This window comes from Sminthopsis crassicaudata, chromosome 2 (genome assembly GCF_048593235.1).
Source record: "Sminthopsis crassicaudata isolate SCR6 chromosome 2, ASM4859323v1, whole genome shotgun sequence".
Lineage (NCBI taxonomy): Eukaryota > Metazoa > Chordata > Mammalia > Dasyuromorphia > Dasyuridae > Sminthopsis > Sminthopsis crassicaudata.
The window spans coordinates 556,153,377-556,165,633 of NC_133618.1; positions in this window are offsets into that span (position 1 = coordinate 556,153,377).

Consider the following 12,257-nt stretch of genomic DNA (forward strand, 5'->3'; position numbering starts at 1 on the left):
AAAAGTTCTAAATCACTACTGATTAGAGGAATGCAGATTACAAACAACTTTGAGGTATCGCCTCACACCCATATAAGAGAAGGAAAATAATATATGTTAGAGGTGATTTATTTGCATTTATTGGATTTATTATTGGAAATTTGGGACATTAAAGCTCCATTCTAATGGACATCTCTTCAACAATGAGATGATTCAAACCAGTCCCAAAAATTCAGTGATGAAGCCATATACACCCAGAGAGAGGCTTGTGGGAATGGAGTGTGGATCACAACATAGCATTTTCATGCTTTTTGTTGATGTTTGCTTGCATTTTGTTTTCCTTCTCAAATTTTCTTTTTCTAGATCTGATTTTTCTTGTGCAGTAAGATAACTATATAAATATGTGTGTATATGTGTATATAACATATGTGTATATAATATATGTGTATTTAACATATGTTTTTTATTATATATATATATATATATATATATATATATATTTTATAATATTATCCCTTGTATTCATTTTTCCAAATTATCCCCCCCTCCCTCTATTCCCTCCCCCCGACGACAGGCAATACCATACATTTTACATGTGTTACAATATAGTCTAGGTACAATACATGTGTGCGAATATCATTTTCTTGTTGCACAATAAACATTAGAATCCGAAGGTACATGCAACCTGGGCAGACAGATATTAGTGCTAACAATTTTCATTCCCCTTCCAGTGTTTCTTCTCTGGGTGTAGCTACCTCTGTCCATCACTGATCAACTGGAAGTGAGTTGGATCTTCTTTATGTTGAAGATTTCCACTTCCATCAGAATACATCCTCATACAGTATTGTTGTTGAAGTGTACAGTGATCTTCTGGTTCTGCTCATTTCACTCAGCATCAGTTGATTTAAGTCTCTCCAGGCCTCTCTATATTCCTCCTGCTGGTCATTTCTTACCGAGCAATAATATTCCATAACCTTCATATACCACAATTTACCCAACCATTCTCCAACTGATGGACATCCATTCATCTTCCAGTTTCTAGCTACAACAAAAAGAGCTGCCACAAACATTTTGGCACATATATGTCTCTTTCCGCTCTTTAGTATTTCTTTGGGATATAATCCCAGTAATAGCGCTGCTGGGTCAAAGGGTATGCACAGTTTGATAACTTTTTGGGCATAATTCCAGATTGCTCTCCAGAATGGCTGGATTCTTTCACAACTCCACCAGCAATGTATTAGTGTCCCAATTTCCCCACATCCCCTCCAACATTTGTCATTATTTGTTCCTGTCATCTTAGCCAATCTGACAGGTGTGTAGTGGTATCTCAGAGTGGTCTTAATTTGCATTTCTCTGATCAATAGTGATTTGGAACACTCTTTCATGTGAGTGGATATAGTTTCAAATTTCTTCCTCTGAGAATTGTCTGTTCATATCCCTTGACCATTTATCAATTGGAAAATGGTTCGATTTCTTATAAATTAAGGTCAGTTCTCTATATATTTTGGAAATGAGACCTTTGTCAGAACCTTTGTTTTTAAAAATATTTTCCCAATTTGTTACTTCCCTTCTAATCTTGTTTGCAAGATTAGTTTTCTATTTTGTGATCAATAATGATCTCTAGTTCTCCTCTGGTCATAAATTCCTTCCTCCTCCACAAGTCTGAGAGGTAGATTATCCTCTGTTCCTCTAATCTATTTATTATCTCCCTCTTTATGCCTAAATCATGGACCCATTTTGATCTTATCTTGGTATATGGTGTTAAGTGTGGATCCATATCTAATTTCTGCCATACTAATTTCCAGTTTTCCCAACAGTTTTTTCCGAATAATGAATTTTTATCCCTAATGTTGGAATCTTTGGGTTTGTCAAAGATTAGATTGCTATAGATGTACCCTTTTTTGTCCTTTGTATCTAATCTGTTCCACTGATCTACCGGTCTATTTCGTAGCCAATACCAAATGGTTTTGGTGACTGCTGCTATATAATATAGCTTTAGATCAGGTACACTTAGACCACCTTCCTCTGAGTTTTTTTTTTCATTAGTTCCCTTGCAATTCTTGACCTTTTATTCTTCCATATGAATTTTGTTGTTATTTTTTCTAGGTCATTAAAATAGTTTCTTGGGAGTCTGATTGGTATAGCACTAAATAAATAGATTAGTTTGGGGAGTATTGTCATCTTTATTATATTCGCTCGGCCTATCCAAGAGCACTGAATGTCTTTCCAATTATTTAAATCTGATTTTATTTTTGTGGCAAGTGTTTTGTAATTTTTCTCATATAATTCCTGACTTTTCTTTGGTAGATGGATTCCCAAATATTTTATACTCTCAACATTTGTTTGGAATGGAATTTCTCTTTGTATCTCTTGCTGTTGCATTTTGTTAGTGATATATAAAAATGCCGAGGATTTATGTGGATTTATTTTGTATCCTGCCACTTTGCTGAAATTTTGAATTATTTCTAGTAGCTTTTTAGCAGAGTCTTTGGGGTTCTCTAAGTATACCATCATGTCATCTGCAAAAAGTGATAGTTTAATTTCCTCATTTCCTACTCTAATTCCTTGAATCTCTTTCTCGGCTCTTATTGCCGAGGCTAGCGTTTCTAGTACTATATTGAATAGTAATGGTGATAGTGGGCAACCTTGTTTCACTCCTGATCTTACTGGGAAAGGTTGTAGTTTATTTCTATTGCATATTATGCTTACTGACGGTCTTAAATATATACTCCTGATTATTCTAAGGAATAATCCATTTATTCCTATACTCTCAAGAGTTTTTAGTAGGAATGGATGTTGGATTTTGTCAAATGCTTTTTCTGCATCTATTGAGATGATCATATGGTTCCTCTTTCTTTTTTTGATCAAATTTACCAAAGGTTTATCTATTTTATTGGCTTTTTCATAAAACCAACTCTTGGTTTTATTTATTAATTCAATAGTTTTTTTACTTTCAATTATATTGATTTCTCCTTTTAATTTTTGTATTTCGAGTTTAATTTTTGGTTGGGGGTTTATAATTTGGTCTTTTTCTAGCCTTTTAAGTTGTAAGCCCAATTCGTTAATCTTCTCTTTCTCAATTTTCTTCAAATAAGCCTCTAAAGATATAAAGTTTCCCCTTATTACTGCTTTAGCTGCATCCCAAAGATTTTGATATGATGTCTCATCATTATCCTTATCTTGGGTGAAATTGTTAATTGTTTCTATAATTTGCTCTTTCACCCAGTCATTCTTTAAGATGAGATTATTCAGTTTCCAATTACTTTTTGGTCTATTTACCCCTAACTTTTTACTGAATGTAGCTTTTATTGCATTGTGATCTGAGAAGAAGGCATTTATTATTTCTGCCTTCCTACATTTAATTTTGAGATCTTTATGTCCTAATATATGGTCAATTTTTGTATAGGATCCATGAACTGCTGAGAAGAAAGTATATTCCTTCCTATTGCCATTCAGTTTTCTCCAAAGGTCTATCATACCTAGTTTTTCTAATGTTCTATTTACTTTTTTAATTTCTTTCTTGTTTGTTTTGTGGTTTGATTTGTCTAAATCTGAGAGTGCAAGGTTGAGATCTCCCACTATTATAGTTTTACTGTCTATTTCTTCTTGCAGTTCTCTTAACTTTTCCTTTAGAAAGTTAGATGCTATACCACTTGGTGCATATATGTTTAATATTGATATGGCTTCATTATTTATGCTACCTTTCAGCAGGATATAGTTTCCTTCCTTATCTTTTTTAACGAGATCTACTTCTGCTTTTGCTTGGTCTGAGATAAGGATAGCTACCCCTGCTTTTTTGGCTTTACCTGAAGCATAATAGGCTCTGTTCCAACCTTTTACCTTTACTCTGTATGTATCTCCCTGCTTTAAGTGTGTTTCCTGTAGGCAACATATTGTAGGGTTCTGCTTTTTGATCCAATCTGCTATCCGTCTCCGTTTGATGGGATCGTTCATCCCATTTACATTTACAGTTAAAATTACTAATTCTGTGTTTCCTGCCATCGTATTATCCCCAGATTATACTTTTTTCCCTTGACCCCCCTGATCCCCCTCTCCGATATTTAATTTACAGACCCCCCTTGTGATGCGCAACCCTCCCTCTTTTTTTTTTTTTTTTAGGATCCCTCCCCCCTCCCTCCAAGTCCCTTCACTTATTCTCCTTTTCCTTTCCCCTTTTCCTCTCCCCCCTTTTAATGAGGTGAGAGAAAATTCTCTGAAAAACAAATATGTTAATTATTTACTCTTTGAGACTCTTCTGATGAGAGTAAGATTCACACAATGATTCTCCCCCTCACTAAGTTCCCTCAGATATGGTGTATTTTCTATGTCTCTTCCTGGGATGTAGTTTCCCTCTTTTTATCACTCCTTCCCCTTTTTCTGAACCGACCTCCTTCCCTTTACCACACCCCCCTTTTTTTCTTTTATATCAGTAAAATCAAATTATCCTTGAGTATTTTTTATATACCCACAACAGAGTTACAGTTCTCAAGGGTTCTGTGTACCTTTTTCTGTTTCTCTTCAGTCTTGTGGATGTAGATCAAATTTTTTGTTTAAGTCTGGTTTTTTTCTTAGAAACATATAGAATTCCTCTGTTTCATTGAATGACCATCTTCTTCCATGGAAAAAGATGCTAAACTTAGCTGGGTAGTTCATTCTTGGTTGCAGTCCTTGATCTTTTGCCTTTCGGAATATCAGGTTCCAGGCCCTTCTATCTTTTAATGTGGAGGCAGCCAGATCTTGGGTGACCCTTATTGTGGCACCTTGGTATTTAAATTGTTTTTTTCTAGCTGCTTGCAGGATTTTCTCCTTTGTGTGGTAATTTTGCAGCTTAGCCACAATATTCCGTGGTGTTCTTTTTTTAGGGTCTATTTCAGAAGGAGTTCGATGAATTCTTTCCACATCTACTTTCCCTTCTGTTTCTATTATCTCTGGACAGTTCTCTTTGATAATTTCCTGTAAAATAGAATCTAGGCTCTTTTTTTTGGTCATAGTTTTCTGGAAGTCCAATAATCCGCAGATTATCTCTCCTAGATCTATTTTCCAGGTCTATAGATTTTCCCAGTAAGTATTTGACGTTGTTCTCCAGCTTCTCATTTTTTTGTTTTGTTTGACTGATTCTTGGGTTCTCTGTGAATCATTCATTTCTATTTGTTCCATCCTGACTTTTAAGGAGTTATTTTCTTCTTTCACAGTTTTTAGTTCTTTTTGTAAATGCCCAATTTCGTTTTTAAATGAATTATTTTGCTCTATTGAATTTTTTTCCATTTCCCTAATTTTTTTTTGAGAATTATTTTCTTTTTCCAATTCAGAAATTCTATTTTCTTGAGACTTTTTTATCTTTTCCAATTCAGAAATCCTACTTTCCTGTGTTTTTTTAACCTTTTCTAATTCACTAATTTTGTTTCCCTGCATCTCCTGTGAATTCTTTATTTTTTCCAACTCCAATTTCAGGACGTTGTTATTCTCTATCATAACTTCCCTTTCTTTTCCCCATTTTTCTTCGATCTCCCTCAATTTTTTAAGAGCTTCTTCTAGGAGAGAGTTATGTTATGGGGGGCAGGAATCATTCCCCTTTAGGTTGTTGTCTGTTGATTCTCTGCTGTCAACTTCCTTGGGGTTGGATACCCGCTCTTTCTCTGTATAGAAGGAATCTATGGTTTTTCTAGCTTTTTTGCTCATACTTAAAAAAATCTTTTGGGGTCTGTCCCTGGGGTAGGAAATTATTTACTTCTTTACCAGCTTCCTCCCAGACCGGATGGATGCAGCGGCTCCTGAGCCTGAGCTAAGAGAGAGCTCTGGGAGAGAGTTCCCCACCCCCTCCCTGGAAGTGCCTCAGAGGTGATTAGCACTACTGTGCTTCGAGGGTGTAGAATAGTGAAGACAGCACGAAGCCCAGCCTATGTGTCCGGGTGGGGAGTGGATGTCTGCAGCAGGTGACGTGAGAAGCCCCTGTGCTCAAACTGGAAGTGTCTGCCAGAAACCGCGGTCCCTAGTTCAAAGGTTCCGCTTCTCTGGGACTTCCTGGAGCTGAGTTCCACTCCCTCCAGCTAAGCTAGGCAGTGTGTGTTGCCTTGGGCCGTATCCACCCACTTGTCAGTCTCTTAACTATTCTCAGGAGGTAGCTGAGGCCACACCCCCTGGTGCCCAGATCTGCTGAGTCACCCCCCGGATCAGGGGAAAATCTAATTTGAGTTTTAAAATATTTTGGCTTTCTCTTCTGAACTGCTAAATAATTAGCAGAGAAGAGCTAACAGCCTGTGCCAGATTCCTTTACCTCAGTGGCTTCTCTGATCCCAGAGCCCTTCCCAGCGCAATGGGCGCAGTGTGCCCCTACCCCACCGTCTGTGCTGGTCTTTCTTATTCCTCCCCTGAGAACTGACCTTTCCTGTTGAAACTCCAGATTCTCTTCAGCTGGTAAGTCGTGCTTCCAGTCCTTGTGGTATCTATCAGTCCTGAGCTAATTTTGAGACTTAATTTATCTAATTGGTTGTGAGGGAGTGAGGACGTTCACTGAGTCGTGTGTTTCTTCTCCGCCATCTAACATATGTTTTAATAAATTTAACATGTATTGTACTACCTGCCATCCAGGGGAGAGGGTGGGGATAAAGAGGGAAATTTATGGAATAGAGTGTTTTGGAAGAGTCAATGTTGAAAAATTACTACTGTTTTTCCTTTTATTTTTTTTCTTTTGGTCTAGGTTTTTTCACAACATGAATAGGGAAATATATTTTGCACAACTGCATATACATAACTTATTTCAGATTGTTTGCCATCTCAGTGAAGGGAAGGGGTGCAATGTTCTTGTTTGGTTTTCTGGAGGTCTTGGATCATCCTTCCTTTCAGTAATCACCACAAGAATAGGCAGGTGTTAAAGTCCAAATCCTTTATTATCTCCTTCACAATATAGTTTCCTTGTCTGGAGCTCTGGGCCAGCTTTCTGGAGAATCTTTCAGAAGCCTTGGTTTCAGTAGAGATACTAAGTAGGACAGGCCTGCCACCATAGGGTGTATGATGGAATGAATTAATCTGGCTCTGGGTCCCTTCCAAGTCTGTGTCTGGCCCTTCTGAGTCTCTCTCTCCCAGCCCTTCTGAGTCTGTCTCTGGCTCTGACAGGCCTTGGTCTCAGTGAGGGAAGTGCAGGAGGCCAGCCCCCACAGTGCTGAGAGATGAAGTGAATGAATCTGTCTCTCCTTGGCTTCCAAAGCTTGGACTCCTGCTTCTAGTCCACTTGTCTTCTCTGGCTCTCACTCTGACTAAGTTTCTCCAAGCTTATAAGCTCTCTTATAATTATATTATCATAGGTGTGAATCTTGTAGAACTATATTAAGTACTAATACATGTACTGAACTAGAGAACTGTTAAGCACCATGCTGAACTAGATAACCATTGTCTCATCAATTCTATTGACTTTAACATCTTGTAAGAATCCTTATTTCAGAGTTCTGGCCCATAACAGTTAAGGGAAAGAATGTTGTATGCAAATTTTAAAAATGTTAAAATAGCTTTTGCATGTAATTGGAAAATTTTGAAACAGAAAGTAGTGTTTAAACTATGTCTTGAAGAAAGATTCTAAAAGGAAAAAGAAGAGATCACTATAGTAATAGGAGACATTTAATGGAAAGTCACTGAAATGGGAGATGCATTTCATAAGGAACAGAAGAAAAGATCACTTTGATTAAATAACAAGTTGCAGAAGTAGAGCAACATATAATGAGTCAATATATAAAAAACATCCAAAAAGTAAAGGTTTTGAAAAGTAAAAGAGAGGTGGGGCAGAGCCAATATGGCAGACATCAGACAGATGACCTTTTCTGACCTTCTCTCAAGCCAACACTGGATTAAGACTCTAAACTGGTTTGGAGTCAAAGAACCCACAAATATTTGGAGTACAACACATCTTCAGAAGATACCTTCAAAGAACTTCAGAAGAGGTATGTTTCAAACAGGCAGAGAGAGACAGTCTGCTGAACCCACACTGCATCTCTGGAAGACCAGGGCAAGGAGCTGGGGAGGGGAGTCAGAATATTGCAGCTTCCACACACTTGGGAATCTTCTGTGAGACACTTCTGTCCTAATTGCAAGGAGGTGGTTTGGCAGATTTTCTACAAAAGGCAAATTGTAAACCACTGACCCCTGGAAGAATTCAGCACCCAGCCACAATTACTTAGCATCAGAAGTCAATCAGAAGAACTGGCCTAGGGCAAACTAAATCAGCTGTTGCATTAAGAACAGACCAAAATCCTTTAAAAAGGAGCAAAAACCAAGCAAGAACCCTCACCATTGACACCCTTTATGAAGAAAGAAGAACAGCCCTCAAATTCTGAAGTTTCTAAAGGCAAATCAAATACAGATAAAGCCCCAAAAGGAGATATGAGTTGGTCCCCATTTCATGAGGCTTTTTTGGAAGTTTGCATAAAGGACCTTAAAAGAGTTAGAAAAAATGAGGAAAGTAAATGAGATCTTTGCAAGAAGGGATGGGAAAAGCATATAATCCCCTACAAAATAGATTTGATGAAATGGAAAAAAAATAGGTGTCCAAAAAAATACCAATTCATTGAAAAACAAAATTTGTGAAATGGAAGAAAATGCAATAAACAAAAAAATTCAATTGACCAAATATAAAAGGAGCTAAAAAGGGTAACTGAATAAAATAATACACTAAAAATTAGAATTGAAAAAAATGGAAATGAATGACTCAATAAAACTTCAAGAATCAGTCCAACAAAAACAAAAAAAATGAAAAAAAAATAGAAGAAAATATTAACTACCACCTAGGAAAAACAACTAACCTGAAAAATAGGTCTAGGAGAGACAATCTAAGGATTACTGGACTTCTAGAAAGCCATGATGAAAAAAAGAACCTGGACATTATCTTACAGAAAATCATTAAGGAAAACTGCCCTGGTATTTTAGAATCAGAAGATAAAATATCCTTTGAAAGAATTCACAGATCACTTCCTGAAAGAGGCCTCAAATTAAATCCCCAAGGATTGGGGCTAAATTTGCTAAATTTTAGCACTATAGAACCAAGGAAAAGATATTGTAAGTAGCCAGAAAGAAATAATTTAAATACTGAGGAGCCACAATTAGGACCTAGCAGGTTCCACCTTAAGGGACTGAAGGGCCTGGAATCTGATATTCTGAAAGGCAAAGGAACTTGGATTTCAGCCAAGAATAAACTATTCAGTTAAAATGAGCATTCTCTTTCAAGGAAGAATATGGACATTCAATGACATAAGTGAATTTCACCTATTTCTAATGAAAAGATGAGAACAAAACAAAAAAAAAAATTATCTCCAAACACAGAACTCACGAGAAACATAAAAAGTAAAAAAGAAAGAATTCTTGAGAACTATATTTCTGTTATGCTATACTTAGAGAGTACAGGTATAATTTTATTTTATTATGATAATATGAAAAAAGAAACTAAAGGTACAAAGGAGATCATACTGGAAAAGGAGGAAAAAGGAGGTAAAATAAGAGAAATTACATCTCATGAAGAGGCAAAGTTATAATTGAGGGATAGAAAGGAGGGGGATGAGCATTGTGTGAATCTTACTGTCCTCAGATTTGGCTCAAAAAGAGAATAACAGATCATATTTGTTTTCACAAAGAAACCTGTCTCACCTTTTAAGGAAGTTTGAGGGAAAAGAGGAAAAGAAAGATAAAGACTAATAGAGAGGAAAACAGAAGTATTAGGGGAAAGGAGTAAAAGAGAGTGAGGTACTCTAAAGGGGGAGGACTGTTTGAGGGAGGTAGTCATCACAGTCAAAATACTGGGAGGAGGGAAGGGAGAAAGGAAAGAAAATCATAACACAGGGTAGATAAGATGGCAGCAAATACATTTTTACTGTTCATGTAAAGAGGATGAATTCTCCCATAAAACAGAAATGGACAAAACAGACTGGATTACAAGACAAAATCTTATAACAGTTTGTTTACAAGAAACATATTTAAAGCCTAGTAATACATAAAGAGTAAAGGAAAAGGGCTGGAACAGAATCTATTTCAATTCAGGTAAAGTAAAAAGTAAAAAGTAAAAAAGTAAAGTAAAAAAAAAATCCAGGATAGCAATCCTGATCTCAGATCAAGTAAAAACAAAGATAGACCTAATTAAAAGAGATAAAGGAAACTATATTTTACTAAACAGTACCATAGATAATGAAGCAATGTCAATACTAAACATACATGTACCAAGTAATATAGCATCCAATTCCTAGAGAAGTTAAGAGAGATTCAAGAAGAAATAGACAGCAAGACTATACTGGGGATCTCAACCTTGCTCTCTGAGAATTAGATAAATTGAATCACAAAACAAATAAAAGAGAAGTTAAGAAGGTAAACAGAATATTAGAAAAGTTAGGTATGATAGTTCTTTGGAGAATATTGAATGAATACAGGAAGGAATACACTTTTTTTTTCTCCATGTTAGGGCATAAAAAAACCTCAAAATCAAATGCAGAAAGGCAAAAATAGTAAATTCATCTTTTTTTCTGATCATAATGCAATAAAAATCACATGCAATATAAGGCCAGGAGAACATAGACCAAAATTTAATTAGAAATTAAATAATCTAATCCTAAAGAATGGGTGAAAGTACACATCAGAGACACAATCAACAACTTCATCCAAGAGAATGACAATAATGAGACAACACACCAAAATTTATGGGATATAGCCAAAATGGTTATAAGGGAAAATTTTATATCTCTAGATGCATACTTGTACAAAATACAGAAAGAGAAGTTCAATGAATTGGGATTACAAATAAAAATGCTAGAAAAAAAAACAAATTAAAAACCCTCAATTAAATACCAAATTTGAAATTCTGAAAATAAAAGGGGAGATTAATAAAACTGAAAATAAGAAAAAACTATTTAATTATTAAATAAAAGTGAGTTGGTTTTATGAAAAAATAGCTAAACCTTTATTAATTTGTTTTAGAAAAAATCAAATTTGTTGGGGGCACTTAGGTGGTTGCAGTGGATAGAGCACCAGCCCTGAAGTTGGGAGGACCTGAATTAAAATCTGATTTCAGACACCTAACACTTGTAGCTATGTGGACCCCTGTGCAAGTCATTTAACCCTGATTGCCTCAGCAATGAAAGAAAGAAAGAAAGAAAGAAAGAAAGAAAGAAAGAAAGAAAGAAAGAAAGAAAGAAAGAAAGAAAGAAAAGAAAAGAAAAAAAGAAAAAAAGAAAAGAAAAAAAGAAAGAAAGAAAAGAAAAAAAGAAAGAAAAGAAAGAAAAAAAGAAAGAAAAGAAAAAAAGAAAGAAAGAAAAGAAAGAAAGAAAAGAAAAAAAGAAAGAAAGAAGAGAAAAAAAGAAAAGAAAGAAAGAAAAAGAAGAGAAAAGAAAGAAAGAAGAGAAAAAAAGAAAAGAAAAGAAAAGAAAGAAGAAAAGAAAAGAAAGAAAAAGAAGAAAAGAAAATCAAATTCAAATTGTTAGTCTCAAAAATGAAAAGGGAGAACTTTTCACCAATGAAGAAGAAATTGGGAGTTATTTTGCTCAACTATATGCCAATAAACTTGATAATCTAAATGAAAGGGAAGAATATCTCTAAAAATATTGATCACAAGGTTAACAGAAGAGGAAATAAATTATTAAATAGTTCCATTTTAGAAAAAGAAATTGAACAAGATATTAATCAACTCCCTAAGCAAAAAAAAAGTCCCCAGGGTCAGATGGATTTATTTATTTTTTTTAATTTAATTTTTTATTTAATTTTATAATTATAACTTTTTTTTTTTGACAGTACATATGCATGGGTAATTTTTTACAACATTATCCCTTGCACTTACTTCTATTCAGATTTTTTCCCTTCCTCCCCCAACCCCCTCCCCCAGATGGCAGGCAGTCTTATACATGTTAAATATATTACAGTATATTCTAGATACAATATATGTGTGTTAGAACCGAATTTCTTGTTGCATAGGAAAAATTGGATTCAGAAGGTAAAAAAAAAAACAGTTTACACTCATTTCTCAGTGTTCCTTTTCTGGATGGAGCTGATTCTGTCCATCATTAATCAATTGGAATTGGATTAACTCTTCTCTACGTTGAAGATAACCACTTCCATCAGCATACATCCTCGTACAGTATCATTGTTGAAGTGTATAATGATCTTCTGGTTCTGCTCGTTTCACTTAGCATCAGTTGATGTAAGTCTCTCCAAGCCTCTCTGTATTTCTCCTGTTGGTCATTTCTTACAGAACAATAATATTCCATAACATTCATATACCATAATTTACCCAACCATTCTCTAATTGATGGACATCC